The 26,327-nt window shown below is 41.5% G+C and overlaps 1 long non-coding RNA gene across 1 annotated transcript in view; it reads left to right on the top strand.

Annotated features, from left to right (window-relative positions):
- Positions 1–11,735: 11,735 nt before the first annotated feature.
- The window catches only part of LOC122437768, a 113,756-nt gene continuing 99,164 nt past the window's right edge, over positions 11,736–26,327 (top strand). Inside the window, exons 1-2 of the long non-coding RNA XR_006268398.1 lie at positions 11,736–11,859; positions 14,259–14,389. This is a non-coding gene — a long non-coding RNA (uncharacterized LOC122437768). The remainder of the gene's footprint in view (positions 11,860–14,258; positions 14,390–26,327) is intronic.

Raw genomic sequence — 26,327 nt, 5'->3', positions numbered from 1 at the left:
GGCTCCAAAATATCACTGGCTCAGACTGAAAGTACAATGTGTATGTGTGCATGTGTGTGTGTGTTTTGGGGGTGGAGACTTCTTGAGAGCAGTGATTGACTGCAGACAAAATAGGCTTCTTGGTGCCACCGGATTGGGAGCTGAGTACTGCCCCAACAGCGAGAGGGTCTCTGGGAGGGGGCTCCTGATTCCCAGGGGAGTGGAGAATCCATGGAAAGGCCATCCTTAGTCACTTCTACAGAAGCTCTGTATATTCCAGGAACCTCAGTTCCTTCTAGATCCTAAAACAGTGGCCCTTCTCCTCCATTAAGGGTTTCCTGTACCAGAGTTCATCCTTCAACCTAGGCTCTCATGGAATCCACAGAGGCCCAGGGACAACAGGTAAACATAGCCTTGGCCTCACAGGTTCCTTAGAGATGGATAATTAAGAGTTTCTTTCAATTACTCTGAGAGATAAATGATTGTCTAATCTGTCTCCTTTCACCACAGGCCTCTTGGATCTTAGCTTTCTATAAACAGTGCTGTAATAGTTGACATCAACAGCTAAGCCATTAACTCAAGGGCCACCTCTCAAATATTCAGAGGGATCTTATCAGCTTTCCAAAGTGTATTCCTATAAAGGAATACTCCTATAGGAGCCTGGTGGCTTTTGAAGCTTCTAAATTAGTCTTCTTGGTTGGTTTGAGGGAGACACCAAGAAGCCACCCCACAGGAGCTGGCCAAGCTGTGATTTACCTAGAATGTGTGGAGAGGTAGGTGGGGGGAGTAGGAGTGGCAGTTTGGGGCTGGTAGGGCTGACCACAGAGGGACCATAAGCCTGGCCAACTCTGTTCCCCAGATCATTCAACAGACAGAGGAGACTAAGTCCTGACAAGCTGACACCACACACACACACACACACACACACACACACACACACACACACACACACACACACACACACACACACACACACACACACACACACACACACACACACACACACACACACACACAACACAACACACACACACACACACACACACACACACACACACACACACATTATTTCAGAAATGCTAGACTCTACCTCTTGAATCTTCTTGCTTCTGTAGGAACTACTCAGCTAAGTCCAATTATGCAAATATTGTCTGTTCTATGACTAAACTTGCAGATACTTCAGACTTTTTTAGTGGTTTGAGATTAAGAACCCCGCTCTTCCCCAAGTCCTAATATAGCCCCTAAAATTTGACTATATGTAGTCATTGTTTCAGGGGAGAAATAATGGCCAGTGTCTACTTCCTCCACACAGAGGAATTCTTTACTAGTTGTATCCCCAGATTTTTTAGGGTAGAACCCCCCTTGGTCTTATCACTATCCTATTTTATTAATATGTTTTTCTATTTTCTTCTTTTTTGCCCTTCTGTGAATCTCCATACATCCAGCACTATGTTTTCCATAGAGTAGACACACACTATATTGTTATTGAAAAAATATAATCAAATAGTCTGACCTTATTATCATTCAACATTATGGGAACCACAAAATCAAGCAGATTAGAAAGTAAGAACACAGTAAGATGTGCCAATGGTCAATAAGTAGATGACGAATGAATTATTTGCTTTGAGGAAGGTTCTTTAAGACAGGCTTTAGAGATATCATTTGTATCCTGGAGAGAAAAGATATGCAGATGAAAAAACTGTAATGTTATAGTGTAGGCCAAGTGGTTTATATTTTATGTTCCTTCCATAATACAAAAGTTTACTGGAGGAGGTCACTATGAGTGGGATTTCAAACATTTCAAATATGCAAGGGGAGGTGCAGGATGTAAGGCAAGAGGAATCAGAGGGGGAAGTCTTTAAGCCAAAAAGTATTTGGGAAACAGTGAACTGATCAGTTCTCCGACCTGGAGAATTTGTGAAAGACAGCAATGGGAGATATGGAAAAGACATGGGAAGATAGGCCTGTGGTTCCCAAACTTCTTTCACGTCTCAGCACATGTACATTGTAATGGTATTTGTATGGTACATTGGGTATAGTGGACTAAATGTTTGTGTTCCCCTCCACTGCTAATTCATCTACTGAAATCCTAACCCCCAGTATGATAGTATCAGGAGGTGGGGCCTTTGGGGGATAATTAGGTCATGAGGGTGGTACCCTTATGAATGGAATTCGTGCCCTTATAAAGGGGACTCCAAAGAATTCTCTTGCTATTTTTCTGCCCTGTGAGGACACAATGAGAAGATAGCAGTCTGCAGACCAGAAGAGGACCCTCATTAGACCCTGACCATGCAACTACCCTCATCTCAAGCACCTAACCTTCAGAACTATGAGAAATAAATTTGCTGTTTATGGCTGCCCCATCTATGATATTTTGTTGTAGCAGCCAGAACTGACTGTGACATGGGGATAAGGGAAGAGGTTCTTCAATTCATGAGACATTGTCTGTATTCCCCAGGGACCTTTGAGGCACACTGATTGGGAAGCTGTTATTGGTTATTGTTCCTGGATAGGATAGCTCTCTGACTCAGATGTGTGCATATCTCTCAACCTGACAAAGCACTGGAATCCATCTTTTCATATTTTTGTAGATCAGCCTCAGATGGTTTATATAATGATATAATCAATTTAAAGTCATTTAAATCTCATCTAATAATTTACTTCACCTTCATACTTAGCTTTGTTGTCTAGGTACAAATGCTAATCTTTTAAAAAATTTATTTTAAAAACTGTTATACAGTTTTTAACAGAGAAGGTAATGGTACCCCACTTTAGTACTCTTGCCTGGAAAATCCCATGGGTGGAGGAGCCTGGTAGGCTGTGGTCCATGGGGTCGCTAAGAGTCAGACACGACTGAGCAACTTCACTTTCACTTTTTACTTTCATGCATTGGAGAAGGAAATGGCAACCCACTCCAGTGTTCTTGCCTGGAGAATCCCAGGGATGGGGGAGCCTGGTGGGCTGCCGTCTATGGGGTCGCACAGAGTCGGACACGACTGAAGTGATTTAGCGGCAGCGGCAGCAGCATACAGTTTTTAAAGGTTATACTCTATTTGCAGTTATTATAAAATATTGGCTAAATTCCCCATATTGTACAATATATCCTTGTATCCTGTCTTGCACGCAATAGTTTGTATCACCCACTCCCCCACCTCTGTACCCCTACCCACCCCCACTGGTAACCAGTAGTTGTTCTCTATATCTGTAAATTTGCTTCTTTTTTGTTATATGTACTAGCTTATTGTATTTTTAGATTCCACATATAAATGATACTATACAGTATTTGTCTTTCTCTGTCTGAATTAATAAATGCCAATCTTTATGAAGCTTTTTGGTCTGAATCTGCTAAAAGAGAAGCAGCCTGGTAATGTCGAAGCACTAGCAATCATGAGACCTGGGTTTATTCCCACTTATTCTCTAGGCCTGATCTATGCTAATACAGCTCTCTCAGTTTCCTAATCTACTAAAGAGATAGCAGCCATTCTACTGATGGGAAGTCTTTATACGTTTTCAATGAAACATACACTTATATAACTACACTATGCAAGATATGCAAGACATTGTGTTGGATGCTATAGAGGACAGGCAATTCTAGGTGTCACACACCAATACAACGTACAAAGGAAGAGAAGACAGTGGGCTTGTGTGTGTCTTTTGCAGAGAGGAAAACTTTCCCAGAAGCCTTCCTTCCTGTCTGTTGGCCCATCTCTCCCTCAGGCAATCACAGGGAAAGGGGATAGAATTGCATGCGTGATAAGGTAATCCTGCTGGATTCCTGGCTGGTAGAGAAGGGTGGACACCAGAACAAGATGTGAAGGCTCTGACGTGTTGGGGAGGATAACAGAAGAGTTTGTAGCAGCCTTGGATGTCAGCATGCTATGTGGGTAGAGGGGAATCATTCCAGGATCTGAGGAAAAAAGCCACAGGAAATCAGTCACAGCCAACACAACCCCAAGGATCCACAGCCAGATCCAGGGGTCTGTGGGGACCTTCCATTCTTATTATCAGAAATTGACCATTGAGGTCAGTTTTCTCAATTTTCTTGTTCAGCTCATCTTAGCAGATATAGTTTAGTCAGCCCTCTGCAAATTTCCAGAAAAGATTTTTCTATAAATTGAGTTTTGAAAATCCAGATTCCTTAGTGTGATATGTCAGACCCTTTATAATCTATCCCTTATGGTCTATGATTGTAATAACCATTTTCTGTAAGGAACTTGAGCATCCCTGGAATTTGGTACCTGCTCAGGTCCTAAACCAATCCCCTGAGGATACCCACAGAGCACTGGATGCAGTTTGCATAACCTCCTCTGGGAGGGCTTTCTAGAATAGGGTTAGGAAAGTTTGTCTCCAAGGCAAACCTTTCAATATCACAGTAATCCAAGTCTATGCCCCAACCACTAATGCTGAAGAAGCTGAACAGTTCTATGAGAACCTACAAGACCTTCTAGAACTAACATCAAAAAAGAAGTCCTTTTCATCATAGAGAACAAGATAGCAAAAGTAGGAAGTCAAGAGATACCTGGAGTAACAGGCAAGTTTGGCCTTGGAGTACAAAATGAAGCAGGGGAAAGGCTAACAGAGTTTTGCCAAGAGAAGGCACTGGCCATAGCTAACACCCTCTTCCAACAACACAAGAGATGACTCTGCACATGAACATCACCAGATGGTCAATACCGAAATCAGACTTTGCAGCCGAGGATGGAGAAGCTTTATACAGTCAGCAAGAACAAGACTGGGAGCTGACTGTGGCTCAGATCAAGAACTCCTTATTGCAAAATTCAGACTTAAATTGAAGAAAGTAGGGAAAACCACTAGACCATTGAGGTATGACCTAAATCAAATCCCTTACAATTATACAGTGGAAGTGTCAAATAGATTCAAGGGATTAGATCTGATCAACAGAGTGCCTGAAGAACTATGGACAGAGGTTCATGATATTGCAAAGCAGGCAGGGATCAAAACCATCCCCAAGAAAAAGAAATGCAAAAAGGCAAAATGGTTGTCTGAGGAGGCCTTACAAACAGCTGTGAAAAGGAGAGATATGCCCATCTGAATGCAGAGTTCCAAAGAATAGCAAGGAGAGATAAGAAAGCCTTCCTCAGTGATCAATACAAAGAAATGGATGAAAACAATAGAATGGGAGACTAGAGAGCTCTTCAAGAAAATTAGAGCTACCAAGGGAACATTTCATGCAAAGATGGGAACAATAAAGGACAGAAATGGTATGGACCTAACAGAAGCAGAAGATATTAAGAAGAGGAGGCAAGAATATACAGAAGAACTATACAAAAAAGATCTTAATGACCCAGATAACCACAATGGTGTGATCACTCACCTAGAGCCAGACATCCTGGAGTCTGAAGTCAAGTGGGCCTTAGGAAGCATCCCTATGAACAAAGATAGTGCAGGTGATGGAATTCAAATCCTAAAAGATGATGCTGTTAAAGTGCTGCACTCAATATGCCAGCAAATTTGAAAACTCAGCAGTGGTCACAAGACTGGAAAAGATCAGGTTTCATTCTAATATCAAAGAAAGGCAATACCAAAGAAAGTTCAAACTACCACACAATTTCACTCATCTCACATGCTAGCAAAGTAATGCTCATAATTCTCCAAGCAAGGCTTCAATAGTACATGAACCAAGAACTTTCAAATGTTCAAGCTGGATTTAGGAAAGGAAGAGGAACCAGAGATCAAATTGCCAACATCTGTTGGATCATAGCAAAAGTAAGAGAATTTCATAAAAATGTCTACTGCTTCATTGGCTAGGGCTTCCCTGGTGGCTCAGATGGTAAAGCGTCTGCCTGTAATGAAGGAGACCTGGATTCGACCCCTGGGTCAGGAAGATCTCCTGGAGAAGGAAATGGTAACCACTCCAGTACTCTTGTCTGGAAAATTCCATAGATGGAGGAGCCTGGTAGGTTACAGTCCATGGGGTCGCAAAGAGTCAGATACGACTAAGCAATTTCACTGGTATGCTGCCTCATTGACTATGCCAAAGCCTTTGACTGTGTGGATCACAACAAACTGTGGAAAATTCTTCAAGAGATGGAAATACCAGACCACCTGACCTGCCTCCTGAGAAATCTGTATGCAGGTCAAGAAGCAACAGTTAGAACCGGACATGGAACAATAGACTGGTTCCAAATTGGGACAAGAGTACATCAAGGCTGTATAGTGTCACCCTGCGTATTTAACTTATATGCAGAGTACATCATGCGAAATACCAGGCTGGAGAAAGCACAAGCTGAAATCAAGATTGCCAGGAGAAATATTAATAACCTCAGATATGCAGATGACACCACCCTTATGGCAGAAAGCAAAGAGGAACTAAAGAGCCTCTTGATGAAAGTGAAAGAGGAGAGTGAAAAAGCTGGCGTAAAACTCAACATTCAAAGAACTAAGATCATGGTATCCAGTCCCATCACTTCATGACAAATAGATGGGGAAAACAATGGAAACAGCTTGGGACTTTATTTTCTTGGGCTCCAAAATCACTGCAGATGGTGACTGCAGCCATGAAATTTAAAGACACTGCTCCTTGGAAGAAAACCTCTGACAAACCTAGACAGCATTTTAAAAAGCAGAGACATTACTTTGCCAACAAAGGTCCATCTAGTCAAGGCTATGGTTTTTCCAGTAGTCATGTATGGATGTGAGAGTTGGGCCATAAAGAAAGCTGAGTGTGGAAGAATTGATGCTTTTGAACTGTGGAGTTGGACAACCCTCTTGAGAGTCCCTTGGACTGCAAGGAGATCCAACCAGTCCATCCTATAGGAGATCCGTCCTGGGTGTTCATTGGAAGGACTGATGCTGAAGCTGAAACTCCAATACTTTGGCCACCTGATGTGAAGAACTGACTTCTTGGAAAAGACCCTGATGCTGGGAAAGATTGAAGGGGGGAGGAGAAGGGGACGACAGAGGATGAGATGGTTGGATGGCATCACTGACTCGATTAACATGAGTTTGAGCAGGCTCCAGGAGTTGGTGATGGACAGGGAAGCCTGGCATGCTGCAGTCCATGGAGTCGCAAAGAGTGGGACACAACTGAGCGACTGAACTGACAGGCTGACTGAGGAAAGCTTTCCTCCATTAGGGATCACCACAAAAGTAACAGTAGTATCACCACCACCAAGAACAAATTCTTCCATGTCACTTTCCAGGTGTCGTACATTATCCTAAGCACTTTAATTGTTGTTATTGTTCAGTCGCCTGTCAATGCAGGAAACACAGGAGATGTGGGTTTGATCCTTGGGTTGGGAAGATCCCCTGGAGTAGGAAATGTCAATCCACTCCAGTATTCTGCTGTGAAAAATCCCATGGACAGCCTGGTGGGCTAAAGTCCAAAGGGTCGTAAAGAGTCAGACATGACTGAGTGACTAAGCAGAAGTACTTTAATATATTCATTTATTTAATTCTCACAATATCCCAAGGAGATGCCTCTGAGGAGAAGGGTATTACTACTATCCCCTCTAGGCTGTCTCCTCCATGAGTCTGAGTTCTTAGGGACAGTGAATGCTCTGTTTATCTCTGAATTCCTCAGGACCTAACACAGTGCTTGGCAAAGCAAGGGCCTCAGTTAAGTGTGGAATGGGTCATTTGTATGAACTATCTATTTTTTGAAAGTCAGTGGATTCCCTTGCATTTAAAGGAAGCAACAGGAATATTGGATGCTACCCCAAAGCCTCCCAGAGCAACCAAATCCCAGGCATTCCCTCCTTTGCATGGAACCACCTAACCCAAAGCCCTGCAGTCTACCACCTCTTAAAACCTCAGCACAGAAATCTTCAGAGGATAGTGGTATGTAGAGATAATGATGTGTGTAGGACTTGGGACGGACCCCATTTTGACATTTATTTTCAAGAACAACAATGCTCAAGAGGCTCTTTATAGCCCCTCTGGCTGATCCAATGTATTAGTTCTCTTTGTTGTTCCCTTATTAACAGTGAACAGAAATATAAGACCGAAAACTGCCTGTACATCCTTGTGAGCAAGAAATCCTTCCATATAATGGCTATGAGACCCATCCCTGGGACTGTGCCTTCCAGATTACCTGAAGACCGTCAAGTATTTGCATCTGTCTACCTATACCTCTGTCTAGTCACCTACCTATCTCCATCTACCTCTTACACACATCCCATGATCCCGACGGAAACAAAGTTGTTTGTAATAAAGACAGAGTGAAGTTTCCAAGCCAAAGATAGATCCTGCACTCCTGAGATTTTCCCTGTTCAGGGGCAGAGCAGAGTGTCCTGGGAGAGAGGAAGACTTAGTGGACCAGCTTGAATGGAACCTGCTCTCAGAGCCCTGGTCCTGAGACCCCAGAAGTGACAAAGTACAATAGAAGCTGCTGCTGAGGCCATTACCTTAGAGGTTGTTCCTTCCTAAGCCCAGGATTCTGGCTAGAGTATGGCAGGAATCACATCCCACTGGAAGGAAGCACAGAGGATGCTCTGCCTTTCAGGTGTAGAGAAAGGGCCCAGGGGCACAGGCTAGGAGTGGGAAATGGTTGGGGGGCACTTGGCCTGAGCCAGGTTTTCCCAGGCTGGGGTTCAGCGCATGCATTTCCTTGCTCTGTACCTGGTAGGAATCCTTGTCACCTCCAAAGCTTGGGCCGCCTTTGCTGCAGCTACCCATGATGTGGGTTTGTTCAGTACCATGAGAATTTTTGGCAGATCGGAAGCCCTGAGGGGTGTATCTCAGTGAGTCTGTGAGTTCCCCTGGGCTGTCCCCTCCTCTCCCTGCCTGCCAGTGCTGGGTTTCTCCTTTTCTTTTCAAGTAGATTCCTGATCACCCCTCCCCTCTCTCCTTCCTTCCTTTTCTTTTAAAATAGTATTTACTGACTCGAGGGGGCGGGGCTTCTGCGCTGCTGGGAATGGTCTGTTTTTTGAGGAGGTGCTGGCTATATGGTGTGCACAGTTTGTGAACAGTTGCCATGCTGTCCGCTCAATAGTCCCTTTTCTGTGTGTGTGTGTGTTGTATGCCAATGAAAGTTCAAAAAATAATATTTACCTAAAATTATTTTTACTTGAAAATGTCTCAAATTTAAGCAACTTCCCCTATTTTCTTAAATTTGTTTTTTGTTGTTTTGTTCCCCTCCCCCCCCCCCCCCCCCCCCCCCGTATTCTTGGAGACTCTTGTCTCCAGCTGAATCTTGATATTTCAGTTGGAGGCCAGTGCTGAACATCATGTCTGCTCCTCACAAGCAGTGATCTCTGCCCAAATGCTCCATCTTTATATAGGAGGGCCATGAGGCTGGGCAGAATGTCATAAAGGAAACATACTTTCATGTGGACTAATTTGGAAGAAAAGGGATCTCTGAATCTCTGATCCAAGCTGCTGTGTGGAATTCTACTTAAATATTAATTGACTTGTGCATTCATTACCATTTATTCATGAGTTCATTTAACATTTATTACCGAATATCATCTGAGTACTGGCACGTGGATCCTTGTCTGCAAGGAGCTTGCAATCTATCAAGCAGAGAAGATGTCTACTTGTCACCATCACACAGCAGGAACATGAGTTGGACCCTCAGAGTCACACCGGGAAAGAAGAATGGGAGTTCAGAGCAGGAGGCAATCTTTTCCAACTGAGCCTTCCAGAAGGATGGCCTCAATCGGGGTGGCAGGTAGAACAGGTAGGGCTCACAGGCAAAGAAGGGGGAAAGAGCAGTCTAGCAGAAGGAATAATATATAGCAGTTAAAGCCCAGAAGAGTGAAATTTCCTTAAGTAGTCAGGAAAGGGAGAAGAGGCCGAGAGAGGGTGGGAGGTGACCAAGTCATGGTATTCCTGCCGGGACACTGGCAAGAAGCATTCTGGAGGAGTGGTTGAGCCACTGGGAAGAGCCAAATTGAACAGGGTGGGTGGGAGTAGGGGGAGGATTAGAGTACACCTTTAGGGCCCCTTAGGCTTTCTTATTTTGATTGACAGCTTTATTAAAGGTTACTTTGCAAACCACCCTGTTCAGTTTTAACCTTTCACATGGTTCTCTAAGGCAAATACAACAGTCTTGATGTATTCATTAAGGTATGCTGTGTCCTAATTAACACAGGGAAGCCTGGAGTGCTGCAGTCCGTGGGCTCACAAAGAGTCAGACACAACTGAGCAGCGGAACTGAAATGAAGTGTCCTAATTGCTGTAACAAAATCTCAGTGATTTCTCTCTTTTTCACATCATAGCTCCAAGCTGGTTGGGTGGGGGAGGTGACATTCTAAGCATTCATTTAGGACACAGCTACTCCTAATTAGTGTTTCTGCTTTCCTCTTGGGTCTTGAGTCCTCCATTGGGTCTGAGAAGGGCTCACATCTCATATGCCCATATTTCGTTGTCACATGACCCACCTCACACCAAGAGTGGCTGGGAAATACAGCCTATCCTTGTGCCTGGGGAGGTTGGGGGTGGGGTGGGATAAGTTTGGCCAAAACAGCATTACATTTGCAACGACATATTAGAGAGGATAGGATTTGATGAGCATGATAAAAAACTTCAATGCCATCGTGTGTCTAATTTCATGCATTACACATTATTTCTATCATGAGATGCTTGGAATATGGCCCATCAGCCTTAGGCAGTCATCGATGTTGGGATTACATCTCTTTTCTATGTTGTGTGGTTGGCGATAACTGAAGACCTTTACAAAACCAGAAACTGGCAGTTCTCCCTCTTGCTGTCTCCAAATTCCTCTATAATAATTCAGTTCCTCCTTTACTTACTGGGAAATTCTCTTGTAATCACACAGGGCAGCAGTTACACAGAGAGAACAGAGAGAGATTAATAGATTGCTAAAGGAATTATATTAGTTGACTTTGTCATTGTTGAGGACAACCAAAAAAATTCACGTTTGAAGTATTTTGTCCATTTATCCTACTACCCCATCACTGTTAAAGCTTATTTCTCATAATAAAAGTTTATTTGTATAAACTTCAAAAGGAAAATTATTTTTTAATAAAAGTGTATATGTATCATTAACAGGGTAGGGGATCGGTGGAAGGTCTGGGTCATGTAGTCATTTGAAGAGCAGGCTGACAAAGGCTCTGCCATCTCCAACATGGGGCTTTTAGGTTGCCTCAGGCATCAACATCCAGCCAGGAGATGAGCGCATCAGATGGTGCAGGACATATTTGTGGGTTGGACCTGAAAGTGGTAAAGGTCATTTCCATCTACATTTCTTTGATCAGAACTCAGTCATGTAACCACACCTAGTGCAAGGGTCTGAGAAAGACAGGCTCTGTAGGAACTCAGCAACTCTCTCCTATGTGGTGTAAGGAGAATCATCAGTCTGGTGAGCGAGTTGTCTCTGCCACACTTGGGGCTACCAACTTCTCTTTAAACTTGCATAGAGCACCCTGGGTCTGCCAAAAGGAGATGTACTAGGGATGCTGGTTTTAAGAAACAATGGAGACCTTGCGTAAATACAGTGGTTCTAAAAGACCGAAATGCTTTGTTGTTGTTGGACTGACAATATAAGTTTATTGAATTGATACTATGAATTCCAAACAGGGGGATAGATAAAGTCAACTGTTATGTGGTGCAAAAGTCCAAAGAAGGTAAAATGCAAAATCAGATATGATAGTCATTAGGGCTGGTGACAAACACTCCAGCCAGATGGTAAGATGATACTCTCCACCCCCTTTGAAGTTAGGATAATCACTGATTTGCTTTGACCAATGAAATGTGGGCAGGAGTGTGTCATAAGTTACCATATTTCCTTCCCTGTGCTGTGGAGAACTTGGAAGGACATGTTGAGATGAAACCTTGTCAGCTCGGCCCCTGAAAGACTGGGATGAGCAGAACTCCCCTGGTTACTTGTGATGAGCATGTATATGGTGGGTCAAGCTGCTGAAATCTTGAAGTGATTTATAACTGCAGTCCAACCCGGTATGTTCTAACTATTACATCAGGTAAAGGTTCTTCTTGAAAAAAGTAGGCTGACATAAGATTTCAAATCAGATTTTAAAAAGTTAAACTTTACTTTATGGGATTGGAAATCTAAAGTTGCTTTGGGTGGAAGATTTTGCTGATATCAACTTTAAGTGACATAAATCAATCATATTTATTCATTAAAATACAATATTCAATTTGAAAATGTTCAAAAGTGATGTTATAAAATTCATTATTATATAAAATATCAAAGAGCAAACATTTTACCTAATGTTTAAGGTACACAGTTATAGATAGATACTTGCTAATTTCTTTTTCCAGCTGTTTTAAAGTAAGATAATTATCAGGGTTTAGATGTAGATTTTAGTAAAAGATCACACGTAATTTTTTTCTGTCTTTTTTCATGCTACTGTTCCTCTTTCCCCTCAGAGATTTTGTGTGGCTTTTCTTAGAACCTCCTCCTTTTTAATGGTATTGAAATAACTAGAATTAATACCAAAAGATCTTTTTCTTCTTTTGCTTCCTCAGTTCTACTTTGAAAATTCTATAGTCTACGGCCATACCACCCTGAATGCACCCGATCTTGTGTGATCTCAGAAGCTAAGCAGGGTCGGGCCTGGTTAGTACTTGGATGGGAAAATTCTATGATTTCCATATTTAAGTTGCCATATCAGTCTATTTGCCACCAATGCCAAGATTTACCATGGATGCCTTATATCCTCTGCCCCAACATGCCTCATGATGAACAAAGATCATGACGATACTAAGCTGTGTGCATCCACCTCAGTGTGAGACAGTAGGTCATGAGGCTTTCCTATCTCACAGGACAGCAGGAAGTTCAGTGTTTGGTAGGAAACAGGAGGGGCTATGCTAGTGTTTCCCAAAGGTCAGACAACATCAGAACTCTCTGGGAGACTTGTTCAAAATATGGGTTTTTAGCTTCACTCCAGTCTCTCTGAATCAAAACATCCAGAAAAAGAAACTGGGAATCTGCATTTTAAACTGTCTCTCCAGTTTGATGCTAGTGAACAGATGTGTCCATCTCAGCAAAGGCCATAGAGGCCCCCAGAGGCCAGCACATGGGGCAACCAGCCTTCCCTTCCCTTCCTCCAAGAAAATGTATAGAACATGCCCCAGAGCCATCCTGCTGGTAGGAGAGAAAGTTGATTATTTATCCCTCATTGGTTGAGGGTTACTCTTGGCCACATAAGTTCTTTGGCATTTCAGGCCTGTGCTATGTTTGGGGTGAGCATGCTCTGGGGCAGAAAGACACAGGTGCCTGTGGTTGGAAGCTGTTGGTGTGTGTGTAGGAACTATTTCCTGAAGACCTCGGGGGTGGGCAAGAGTATATGACTGGGTCATTGTCTGCTATATCTAAGTTAAATCTCATCTTTTATTGTCACTGTTTTTGCTTTTTTTTTGGCAAAAAGTTACCTCTTGTTCTGGGCTTATGTTACCAGCTGGAACTGTCTATTTTGATCCCAACTGTATGATCAGTGGTAGCCTGTGATGCATTTTGAAAGCCCTGCCTTACAAATTAATTGTAAAGACACCTGTTCATCTTATGTTTCAGAAAACAATGGTTTCAAAAATATCTGACCTATGAGTGATGTAAAGTCTACGTATAGGATGAAGCAGAGACAGGACATTTGATGGCCAAGTCAGACCTTGTGATTGGAACCTGTCACTAGTGACCAGTGGTGGTCCAGTCAAATCTAGCACCATACGCTTATATACAACGTGACAGGCCATCATGCTAATAAAACGGAAATGACCTGAAAGGTAGTTGACTCATTTAAGTAAGCATTTAATGAGTCCTTGTTGTGGCTTATAATAAAGGGCACACTGAAGGTGACTTTAGAATCATAGAATTTTAGAGCTGCTGGGAATTATGCAATATGTACTGGAAGTCTGTTTCCTATATGGGACTGGGAACATGGGCTTAGGAACCAGACTGCTTGGATCTAAATCCCAGTTCCAATGCTTGTAAGCCTGCCTTGGGCAATTTACCTCATATTTTTGAATCTCAGTTTATTCTATATGGTTGTTGTTTAGTTGCTAAGTTATATCTGAATCTTTTGTGACCCCATGGACTGTAGTCTGCCAGGCTTGTCTGTCCATGAGATCTTCCAGGCAAGACTACTGGAGTGGGTAGCCATTTCCTTTTTCAGGGGATCCTCCTGACTTGGGGATCAAACCTGCATCTCCTGCATTGGCAGGCAGATTCTTTACCACTGAGCCACGTGGAAAACCCTCTATATATTAGTACCTACCTCATAAAATTTTAAGGATTAAGTGAGTGAATGAATATATGTAAAAGCTCATAAAACAGTGCCTGGAACATGGTAAGCAGTAAGTAAATTTTAGCCTTTAACTAGTTCTATCCTGTTTTACAGATGAAGGAAATCCAGCCCAGAGATGCCTAGTGACCTCCCCAAAGAGTTGAGACTGGAATTCATGTCTCCTCATTTCCAGAGCAATTTGTTTTCAGTACAAGTTGTAGAATGATGGCAAATAAGCTCTAAAGGTGAGATCTTTATTATTATTTGAAAGATAAGGTGGATAACATTTTGAGAGCAATTTAAGAAATCATAGATCTAGAAGCAATCATAAATCTATAAATCTATAACATAGTACATCCTATCTGTGAACATTAAATGTAGAAAGAATGAAAAGTAATGCATGGGGATCATCATGGCATCAAATTATAATAGAAGCTTCCTGAAAGAGAAGAGCCTGAGCCTAGTGCCTTTAGGAAGCATTGCATTTTGTTGAGAAGATGAACTGGGAAGAAAAGTCTTTCCCAGTGGGAAAGGGGCACAACGGCAGCAATGACCTGGTATGTGTGAAGCAGCAGCTCATGAGGAGATGAGTCGTGTTGTAGGGAACTGAGTTTCATACTGATAGCTTGCAAGTGGGGTTCAGGTATATTTCTGTTTGGCCTATGGAGTTTGACAAAAATTTGAGTTGGTTACTCTATCTGTCAAGGTTCTACAGAGAAACAGAACCAAGGATTTGTATGTAATATAGATTCTACTTCACTTCTAGTGATCGGTCTGTTCAAATTATTTCTTCTTGATTCAGTTTTGGGGGGTGCTGTATACTTAGAGAAAGTTGTCCATTTTTTCTAGGCTGCTGAATTTGTTGGCATATAATTGTTCAAAGTGTTCTCTTATGGCTTTTTGTATTGCTTCAGTTTCAGTTGATATTTCTCCTTTTTCATTTATTTTGTTTATTTAAGAATATGTATATATGTGCGTGTTTGTGTGTGTGTATATAAAGAGACTGATTGATTTTTAAGAATTGGTTCATGTGATCTTGGGGGTGGTATCTGAAATCTGAAGGGCAGACTGACTGACTGGAAATTCATGAAATTTTCATGTCACATTTTTGAAGCAGAATCCTTCATTCCTTTCCAGGAAATGTTAGTTTCTTTGCTCTTAAGGCCTTCCACTGATTGTATGAGTCCCTCCCACATTATTGAGAGTAGTGTCCTTTGCTTAAAGTCAAGTGATTGTAAATGTTAGCCACATATACAAAATCCCTTCACGGCAACATCTAGACCACTGTTTGATTAAACAATGGAACACCACAGCATAGTCAAGCTGACACATAAATTAACCGTTACAGCTACAAACATCAAGAGATTTGATTTTATAAGGAGGAGTCAGATTTCTAGCTTGTTTGGAAAACTGGAAAGATCTGGCAACTCTGGGCCTGTAAGTTCTTTGGATGAGGCTGAACTTCTGCATTGCCTCAATCTTCATCCTGTCCATGGGTAATTTGGGCTAGTGTCCTGAACCCTGAGCAGGGTGGAAAAACCCAAGTTTGGTAAAGAAAGACAAGACTTTGTGATGGGGGACACTGGATCTAAATTCAGGAGATAATCCCAGGTATTGCAGCAGCAAGAAAGGAGCTTAGAGACTGTCAGATTAGTGATTTATCTATGGAGGCTGCTTGGCAAGGGGAAGAGGCAGTGGTGGGGGTGGTAGGATCTAGTTTCTTTGTATGCTTTAATCTAGAAGCTCTCCTTTAATCTGGCTTATGCTTGGGGCTGCTCAAAAGTTTGAAAATCACCCCTCAAGAGCTGCATAGCCATTTTACAACTGAAGAAACTGTAGTCCAGATTCAGTTTGGTTTTCTTGTGACAGGTGATAGAAAGCTTTGATTGCTTTTTTCTTAAAAAATTGCAGTATATTTGATTTACAATGTTGTGCTAGTTTCAGGTATGAAGCAAAACAATTCATGTACATATACTCTTTTCTAAATTATTACAAGGTATTGAATATAGTTTCCTGTGCTATATAGAAGGACCTTGTTCTCTACCTATTTTGTATACAGTAGCTTGTATCTTTTAATTCCAAGCTCCTAATTTATCCCTCTCCCCTTTGGTAACCATAAATTTATTATCTCTATAGAGATAAGAATAGAAATTAAAATATAAGACTATAAGAAAATAAGAAAGATAAGAAAATGTAATAAAATAAGAATATAAGATTATATTCTTATAAGAATATAAGATCTTATAGAGATAAGAATAGAAATGTCTATTTCTGTTTTGTAAATAAGTCCATTTGTATCAATTTTTTAGATTCCATATATAAGTGATATCATATGGTATTTGTCTTTCTCTGACTTACTTTATTTAATATGATAATCTCTAGGTCCACTCATGTTGCTGCAAGTAGCATTGTTTCATTCTTTTTATGGTTGAATAGTATTCTACTGTATATATATACACACACACAGACACACACAAACACACACACATATATGTATATACATCACATCTTCCTTATCTATTTGTCTATTGATGGGCACTTGAATTCCTTCCATGTCCTGACTATTGTAAATACTGCTGCTATGAACATTGGGGTGCATATATCCTTTTGAATTAGAGTCTTCTCTGGATATATGCCCAGGAGTGGGATTGCTGGAATATATTGTAAGAAAACCTCTGATGACTCTTAAACATGGAAAGCCATGCCATCATATGTAAGGTTGATCTGGCAAGAAATAACTGAAGCTGCGAGAGATTGGGAGCAGGAGGGCTATCTATTGAGAAACCATCTCACTCTCCATGTTGGAGTACTCACCATCTCATCCATCTCTCATCTCATCTCATCCATCTCATCCATGTTGGAGTACTCACAGTCCAGACCAGGTAGTGGCTCTGAAAATAAAGAAAGAGCAGGAGTGGTAATTGGAGACAGGCCAGAGATAAGTAAAACAGGGGTGGGCAGAGGCAAAGGAATCTCCAAGATATCAAGCCTGAGGACCAGTAAGAAAATGACACTTGTGGCAGAAATTGGAAAACTTGAAAAGGATTCCATTGAAGGGCCAACTTTTCATATCACTTACTGTATTTGGGCTGCATGTTTATTTTTGACTGGGCTTAACTGACTTCATCCATTCCATGAAACAAATTAACGTCTTTGTCTCTAAGGATCTGTTGACAGCAGGTGCCGGGCAAAATCTAGTATTTGATGGGAATGACAGAAAATTTTATAATATTATCAGTGTGCAATGTACACTTTTAGATTCTAAAAGATTTATTTAAAGACTTTAAAGTCTTAATGCTTACAGATAAATGATAAACTTTAAATATGTAGAAGATAAGCCTATGTAATATTAAATAACTTAAATTCTTATTAAAGAAAGTACATTTAACCTCTGTGATGAATTGTAGAAATAGCTTTAATTAGCTTCAGTGTGACTGCCTTTATGCTGTTATGTCTATTAGCACCTACCATGTGTGAAAGTGTGAAAGTGTTAGTTGCTCAGCCACGTCTGACTCTTTGCAACCCCATGAATTGTAGCCCACCAGGCTCCTCTGTCCATGGAATTCTCCAGGCAAGAATACTGGAGTGTGTAGCCATTCCCTTCTCCAGGGGATCTTCCCTAGTCAGGGATTGAACCTGGGTCTCCTGCATTGCGTGCAGATTCTTTACCATCTGAGCCACGAGGGAAGCCCCAGCACCTACCACAGTGCCCTTCAATTAACAATTTAATTTTAATGAAATTTAATCTTAATGTAATATAATTATAATAGAATATGCATTTTATTAACTGAACTGGTCTTGTGCTCAATCTGGATTAAACTCTGCCCAATTTGATCCTTAGATAATTCTTAAATAGTCTTTTTCAAAGTGCTTTGTTTATATATATATATATATATATACATATATATATATATATATATCCTATGTCAGAATATCTTCTCTAAATTCAATACAAAGGAATTCTCTAAGTTGACCACTGACCACTTAAACAAGCAGCATCCTTACTAATGCATTGTATATATGCCATATTGTATATAGCATATATATTATATATGATCATGTTCTGTGTAATGACATCTTTGAAAGAATATGTAAACCACAAGACCAGTTAGAAAACTATAGGAGAACAGAGAAGCAGAGGAGACAAGGATGAGTTTAAGAGGATGAAGACTGAAGACTGGATTTTAGGAGAAGACTACAGTTAGGAACAGAATAAAAAGGAAAATCCAGCCACTAAAAGAAATAAAGAAGAAATATGTAGTGAAATAGGAGAACCTGGTATCAGAGAAACCAAAGGAAAAGAGCTTTCCAGGAGAGGGTAAAGGTAGATGGTAGCTAACAGGTGAGAAGCAGTCAGTGAGAATGAAGGGATCATTGAATTTGGTCAGGATGTGTTTGGTCCTGACGTGGAGAGAACAGTTTCATGGGCTGATAGTTGTCAAATCGAGATGACAGTGGGTAGGAGAGGATGAAAGACATTGGTTGAAATTCAAAGAAAGTTTTGAGCATCTTTAGCCAAGCATTCTCTGCTGGGTCTGTTGAAGAGCCTCATTACCTCAATTAATGACTGAAATAAACCTTTTAAGTGTCTATTCATACTCAAAACAAAGACTACATTTTGTTGTTGTTGTTGTTACATACCCAAGACAGGAGTTCATTAGTCAGGGAACAGACAGCCTAATGATCTGCCCAGACAGTTTGCAGTTGTGGTATTATTAAAATGGCTTGGATTAGTATCCCCTTTACCACAGATTTATCTGTTCACAGAGACAGCAGAGACTGTCAACTATAGAAATAAGATTTTGGTCTCTAGATCTATGGATCTAAGAGCAGATCCATAGCAGAAAACAAGCCTGGCAGAAAACAAGGGATCAAGTCATAGAAATTACAGCAAATTCTCTAAATTGTAACTGATGCTAAACAGTATGAGTCACCATGGGACCATTTTAGAAACTCCTTGGGGGACCCCCTCACCACCTCTCCTATCACAAGCTTTTGGCTGTATCTGAATCTGTTGGCCATTCTCTCTCTTGAAAATATCCTGCCTTGGTTCATCTGACACCAGCTCTTGTCTCTTCCTCTCTGACTGTCCCCAAGTTTCCTGGATTGCTTTTTCTCTGGCAGCTCTATAAAGGGTGCTTTCTCCTCCCAGATATAGTCACCACCTCTCTTCTTTCTCGATGCCTTTTCCTGGAAGATCTCATATCCTCCTATGGCATCACCTGTTTCCTGTCCTCAGGTGATCTAAAATCTACCTGATCTGTTCCTTTCTCCTAATCTTCCTTTTTATATCCCCAGCTGCCTATTCAACAACTCCTTGAAGAGGCTTCCCAGGAACCTTGAACTCAGTACATCGAAAATCAAACTTGCATCTCTTTACCCAATGCCTCATTCCCCTCCAAACCTGTTCTTCTCCCCATGGTTGATGGCTGAAGCATCTACCCAGCCATTTGAGCTAGGAAACTTGGAGTGATCCCTGGTGTTTTCCTCTGCCCACCTCCCATTTCTCCCATTTGTCTCTGAATTGTGGCCACTGCCCTTTGACATTTTTCTATTTATTCATTCATTTTTTCATTCAACAAATGCATCTATTGTGTGCCAGGTACTGGGGTCGCAGCAAGGAACAAGGCAGATAAAGTCCAAGTTCTTAAATAGGCAGTGGACAAATAACTATAAAATGGTAGCTGGTATTAAGCTCTAGGAAGAAAAGTGAAGCAGGGTAAGGAGACAAAGACTCACAGAAGGGAGTTGCCATTTTAGAAACATTGATTAGAGAAGACTGCTCTGATGAGGTCACAAAGGAAGAGGCATCTGAATAAGAGAGGTAATGATCTCTGTGGGTATCTGGACATAATCTTGCTTTTGCATTCTTAGTGGCCCTGCCGGGGTTCAGCCTTCATCACTGCTCCCCTGAGAGTTATTGGGTTCCATGTTTCAAATTTCATATTTCTGGCTCTCCTGTGAACTCTCATTCCTTCCTGGGCCTGGAACATCCACCACATGGTCCAATACATGGAGCTCTTTCTAATGCTCTGAACATACCACCCTCTTCACCTGCTTAGACTTGTTTTATTGTGTGTTCTTTCTCTTGCTTGGAATGCCTGCTTCCCAACACTTCTGCTATCCACTGCATATCTTTGTAAATATCCTTAAATCCTTCCTCTTTGTGACCCTATGGACTGTAGCCCGCCAGGTTCCTCTGTCCATGGGGATTCTCCAGGCAAGAATACTGGAGTGGGTTGCCATGCCCTCCTCTAGGGGATCTTCCCAACCCAGGGATTGAACACAGGTCTCCTGCATTGCAAACCAATTCTTTACTGTCTGAGCCACCAAGGAAGCCCCAGGCAAGGTAAATAAGAATAAATCACTGAATAAAACTTAGCTTAAATTTTTTCCTTTTTTGGGTGACATCTTTGAAATTCCCACAGAAGTTTTAATTTTTCCCTCCTCAGTACTGCCAAAGCATTTTATACTAGAATTGTCTGGAAGGGTGAGCACATTTTTTTTCTCTAAAGGGCAAGTAAATAAATATTTTAGGCTTTGCAGGCCACATGTTATCTGTCAAAATGACTCAGCTCTGCCATTGTAGCATGAGAGCGGCTGTAGACAATTGTAAATGAATGAGCATGGCTGTGTACTGATTTATTTACTGAAAAATTTATTTACGAAAACAGGCAGTGAGCTTCAGTTTGCTGACCCCTGATCTATTGTCATCTGTTTTAGATTGTAATTATTAGTTGATTTTTCTACTTGCACAACTACATTATGAGTTATTTGAGGATAAGTACCCAGAGACTGTGTGTTACTCATTTTAGTGTCCTAGCCTGTGTAGCTTGTGTTTCCCAAAGATGGGCTACCATGACATCTCCCATTCCCATCTGCTTTTCTGCAATGTAACCTTCCACTGCCCTTCTAGAGATGAGGTCTCATTCCCCTCCCTTGGATCTTGGGTGTCTTGGGACTTGCTTGTCACCACAGAACATTGCAGAGGTGAAGCTGTGCAATTTCTGAGCCTCTCATAGCACTAGCTCTGGGAGATCTCCCCCTGGAAGTCCAGCTGCCATTCTGTCAGAAGCTCAGAACACACGGAGAGGCCACCTATGGATGTTCAGCTTGGCAGTTCCAGCTGAGTCTGTTTGAGTCTTCGAAGTTCAAGACCAGACAGGTGAGTCCAGAACTTCCTGGAATTTAAGTGCCCCTCCCACTTTCATTATTTCCAGTTCCTCAGCTGAGGCACCAGATGTCCTGTTGCAGAGGGGAATTGTGGCCCCCAACTAGCCATAACCAAATTGTAGATTTGTGATGCAATAAATGATTGTTCTTTTATACTCTAAGTTATTTTTTAATAGATATAATTGGCAGATTGTGTAAGTTTAAGGTGTACAACATGTTGAATTGATACACTTATCTATTACAAAATGTTGATGACTATAAATCAGGTCACATAATTACCATTTCTTTTTTTTTTTGTGATGTGGACGTTTAAGATCTACTCCTTTAGCAACTTTCAAGTAGACAACACAGTATTATTAACTACAATCACCATGCTGTATGTGAGATTCCATTAAGCTTTGAGATGATCTGTTACATAGCAAAAGATAATTGGAATATAACTCATGCTCTGAAGTTTTGGTTCTATTTTTTAACATCAAAGCAATAACAAAATTAAGCACCAGAGTGTCATATTGTCTTTGTGTGATTTTTGCTTTAAAATATTTCTGTTTGTGATATATAGAGGTTTAAGTTAACATTAATGTAAATCCTGGGGACCTAAAACTAACATTTGGAGATGCTTAAACTAAAAATACATTTTCCAGGCAAGGTTGTAAGCCTTCTAACTAGGAATTTGCCTCCAAGGAGTTTCCCTCTAGTGGTTGGTTGTTTTTTGTTTTTTTAAATAGGATTGCTCTCTCTCTTATTTTTTTTTTTTTTTTAATGTGAATCATTTTTAAAGTCTTGTAGGTCTTCATAGAACCGTTCAACTTCAGCTTCTTTGGCGTTACTGGCTGGGGCATAGGCTTGAATTACTGTGATATTGAGTGGTTTGCCTTGGAAATGAACAGAAATCATTCTGTTGCTTTTGAGATTGTATCCAAGTACTGCATTTTGGACTCTTTTGTTGACCATGATGGCTACTCCATTTCTTCTAAGGGATTCCTGTCCACAGTAGTAGATATAATGGTCATCTGGGTTAAATTCACCCATTCCAGTCCATTTTAGTTCGCTGATTCCTAGAATGTCGACGTTCACTCTTGCCATCTCCTGTTTCACCACTTCCAATATGCCTTGATTCATGGACCTAACATTCCAGGTTCCTATGCAATATTGCTCTTTACAGCCTCGGACCTTGCTTCTATCACCAGTCACATCCACAACTGGGTATTGTTTTTGCTTTGGCTCCATCCCTTCATTCTTTCTGGAGTTATTTCTCCACTGATCTCCAGTAGCATATTGGGCACCTACTGACCTGGGGAGTTCCTCTTTCAGTATCCTATCATTTTGCCTTCTCATACTGTTCATGGGGTTCTCAAGGCAAGAATACTGAAGTGGTTTGCCATCCCCTTCCCCAGTGGACCACATTCTGTCAGACCTATCCACCATGACCTGTCAGTCTTGGGTGGCCCCACACGGCATGGCTAGTTTCATTGAGTTAGACACGACTGTGGTCCTGTGATCAGATTGGCTAGTTTTCTGTGATTATGGTTTCAGGGTGTCTGCCCTCTGATGCCCTCTCGCAACACCTATTGTCTTCCTTGGGTTTCTCTTACCTCCGACGTGGGGTATCTCTTCAGGGCTGCTCCAGCAAAGCGCAGCCGCTGCTCCTTACCTTGGACGAGGGGTATCTCCTCACGGCCGCCCCTCCTGACCTTGAACGTGGAGTAGCTCCTCTCGGCCCTCCTGCGCCAGTGCAGCTGCAGCTCCTTGGACGCGGGGTTGCTCCTCTCGGCAGCCGCCCGTGACCTCCGGCGTGGGGAAGCTCCTCTCGGCCGCTCCTGCGCCGTCGCAGCCTGGTGCTCTCCGTTGCCACCCCTGACCTTGGGCGAGGTGTAGCTCCTCTCAGCCACGTTTCTGCATGGCCAGGCTTCTGTGCGGTCCGTCACAGCTGCAGCGCCTACCAGGAATCAAAACTGCACCCCCTGCCTTGAAAGGTGAAGTCTTAACCCCTGGACCACCAGGGAAATTCCTAGGCATCTAAGCTATACCATAGGACTTGTTGATTAGCATAGGAGATGTTAGGAATAATATTTTACTGGTGGAATCCACAGTGTAAATGATATGTGGTTAGTTACAAAGACTTAATGGGTCCTACCTCCTTTGATTAAATAAACCACAAGAATAAACAGGAACAGCAGGAAAACATGTTTGGAGTTAGGACCCAAGATCTAGAATACCATTTGTCCTGTGTTCCCTACTCAGTGGATGCCACCTGATAACCCTAGGATTATCATTGCCTCTGACTTAGAGGGCCCTCTTCTTGCAGTATGCTAATTGTATGTTATTTAGGACAGAGAACAAGGACTTCTCTTAGAATTACCAGGTTTTTCTCCTGACTATGAAGCTATTTCTATACAGGGAAACATTTGGTCTGAGATTTCTGCTATAACATTCGCCCAGTAGTGAGTTTGTAGAGGCAAGAGTCTTCCTTTTAATCTGACAGTTGTTGATTGATTAAATTAGCTTCGGGTGGTTTGCAACACTGAAATGTTGATATCCCTGTCCTAGAAAGGTGAACTCAACTCCAGCTTACATTGGGTTTCAAATTTCAGGAGAAAAGAAAGTTCTTTTTTGTCAGGCAGTGTATCAAATGGGGACAATTGCTGTTGATGATGTGATAGACAATATACTAGGAGGCATTTATGAATCAGCACCATTTCTGATTGTGTCTGTGACTTCCCCTGGAAGGTGACACAGTACCACCTTGCCCAGGGTTGAAAATTGTGCCTAATGAATGATGACAGAGAGATTCATGAATAGTATCAGTTAGCACAGAAGAATCTCTTACATACCTTTGAGTGCCATTTTGTTTCACTTCACATGTTACTCGACAACAAATTTTGATTTGCAGACTCTAATGGATGTGGAATTGGCATTGATCTTTCAGATGTGCTATTTATTTGAGAGCAGTGTAAGCAAAGAGGGCTACAGAGTGTGTTAATGGCCCTAAAGGAGATGCACTCCAATGTATGTAATTACCAGTCAGTCAGCCCATACTTTTAAAAATTTTATATTATTAAACTGTGGTTGATTTACAATGTGTTAATTTCTTCTGTACAGAAGTGATTCAGTCATACATTATAAACATACATTATTTTATATATTAAATATACATATACATGTCATATATATACATTATTTTTTGTATTCTTTCCCATTGTGGTTTATCACAGGAGATTGAATGTAGTTCCCTTTGCTATGTAACAGGATATATAATAAGTTGCATTTGTTAATCCCAAACTCCCAATTCTTTGCTCCCCTATTACCCCTCCCCCTTGGCAACCACAAGTCTGTTCTGTATGTCTGTGAGTCTGTTTTATGGATAAATTCATTTGTGTTATATTTTAGGTTCTACATATAGGTCATATCATATGATATTTGTTTTTCTCTATCTGACTTTCCTCACTTAGCATGGTAATCTCTAGGTCCATCCGTGTTGCTGCAAATGGTAGTATTTCATTCTTTTTTGTGAACTAAAAAAGAGTAGTATTCCATTGTATATATGTACCACATCTTCTTTATCCATTCATCTGTCAACGGACATTTAGGATGTTTCCGTGTCCTGGTTATTGTGAACACTACCGCTATGAACATAGGTGTGATTGTATCTTTCTGAATTATAGTTCTGTCTGAATATATGCCCAGGAGTGGGATAATCAGCCTGTCTTTAAGAGGCCTCCCTGGCTGCAAAGAACAGAGGGCCACTGTTTGTCACTGCTGACATCAGTGGCTGCTTCTTGCTTGGATTCACAACTGCATCTTCAAAGTCTGCTGAAGTGTCCCACAGGTAGCTCAGAACCAGTGGCCCAAAGCTGAACACCTCATTGCTTCTGCTCAAACCTCTTCTTCTTTCTGTGTTTCCTATGTCAATAAATGACACTGACGTCTACTCAGAGGCATAAGTCGGAAATCTGGGGCTTACTTTGACCCTTCCTGCTTCTCACACTCTGCACCCGACCAACCTCACTTTCTGTTGATTCTAACTACAAAATAGCTTTCAGAATACCTCCACTTCCTTCTGCCCTGCAGCCACACCCTGGTCCAGGGAGCCCCACTGTCATGCCTGGATGACCTAATACTACCTGATTTCCTGCATCCTCTTGCAGTAGGATATCATTTGGTTAAAAACATGTATTTATTTTACTCCTATATTTTTCCTGTTCCCTTTTCCCCATTTAAGTATGTGTAGCAAAATCTACACTAAATATCTACTATAAAGAATTGGGAGAAGCAGAATCTAAACAATTCGATAACTTAAACTGTGTGGGTTGAGTAATGAAACACCTGGGATGAGTCCAAGTAGCGAGCTGGCCAGGAGTTCTGTGGGTCTGCAGGACCGTCTTGCTGGTAGTGGTTCATGATAGCTTTCACATCAATGTGGACCTTTCTGAGTGTTCTGTACCCACCTAGGACTTCCAGGACTATACCAGTGGTTGTAGAAATTTCCAGGTCTGTTGCAGAAATTTACCCTCCTCCCTGCTCTCTCATTTGGGGTTGCCTGCCATCTTCCCATCTAGCCTTGCTCTTCTTTCCATGTCATTCCCTCACACGTCCTAGGAATTTTATGATCAACTTATCCTTGTTTGAGGATGGGGGCTGGATGGAGGACTGAAGTTCATGGCTGAATTAGGACCACAGAAGGTGTGGGTGAGGACAGCTCCCTGGTCACCCCAGCAATTGGGGGTCAGTCTCTAGGCTAGGATCATTATTGTTTGGTTACATATGATGTTAGGGAAATATGTTCATATTGATATTTACAAACTGTATTAAATCACATGTACATACACATTAAAAAACAAAGAAACACGCAACAAAAACTATAAAACGTGGCTTGGTCAAAATAATCAGTAACTTATGAAAACTGCTTACAACTCATACATAATTACTATGCAACAAAATATTAAATAGACATACCCAGAAAGATTCCAGATGTGCTTTTCTGCACAGTCTTGATAATGCTAAACTCAA

Source organism: Cervus canadensis, chromosome 3 (genome assembly GCF_019320065.1).
Source record: "Cervus canadensis isolate Bull #8, Minnesota chromosome 3, ASM1932006v1, whole genome shotgun sequence".
Lineage (NCBI taxonomy): Eukaryota > Metazoa > Chordata > Mammalia > Artiodactyla > Cervidae > Cervus > Cervus canadensis.
Note: the sequence above shows the minus strand (reverse complement) of the source record. Positions and strands in the feature narration are given on the sequence as shown.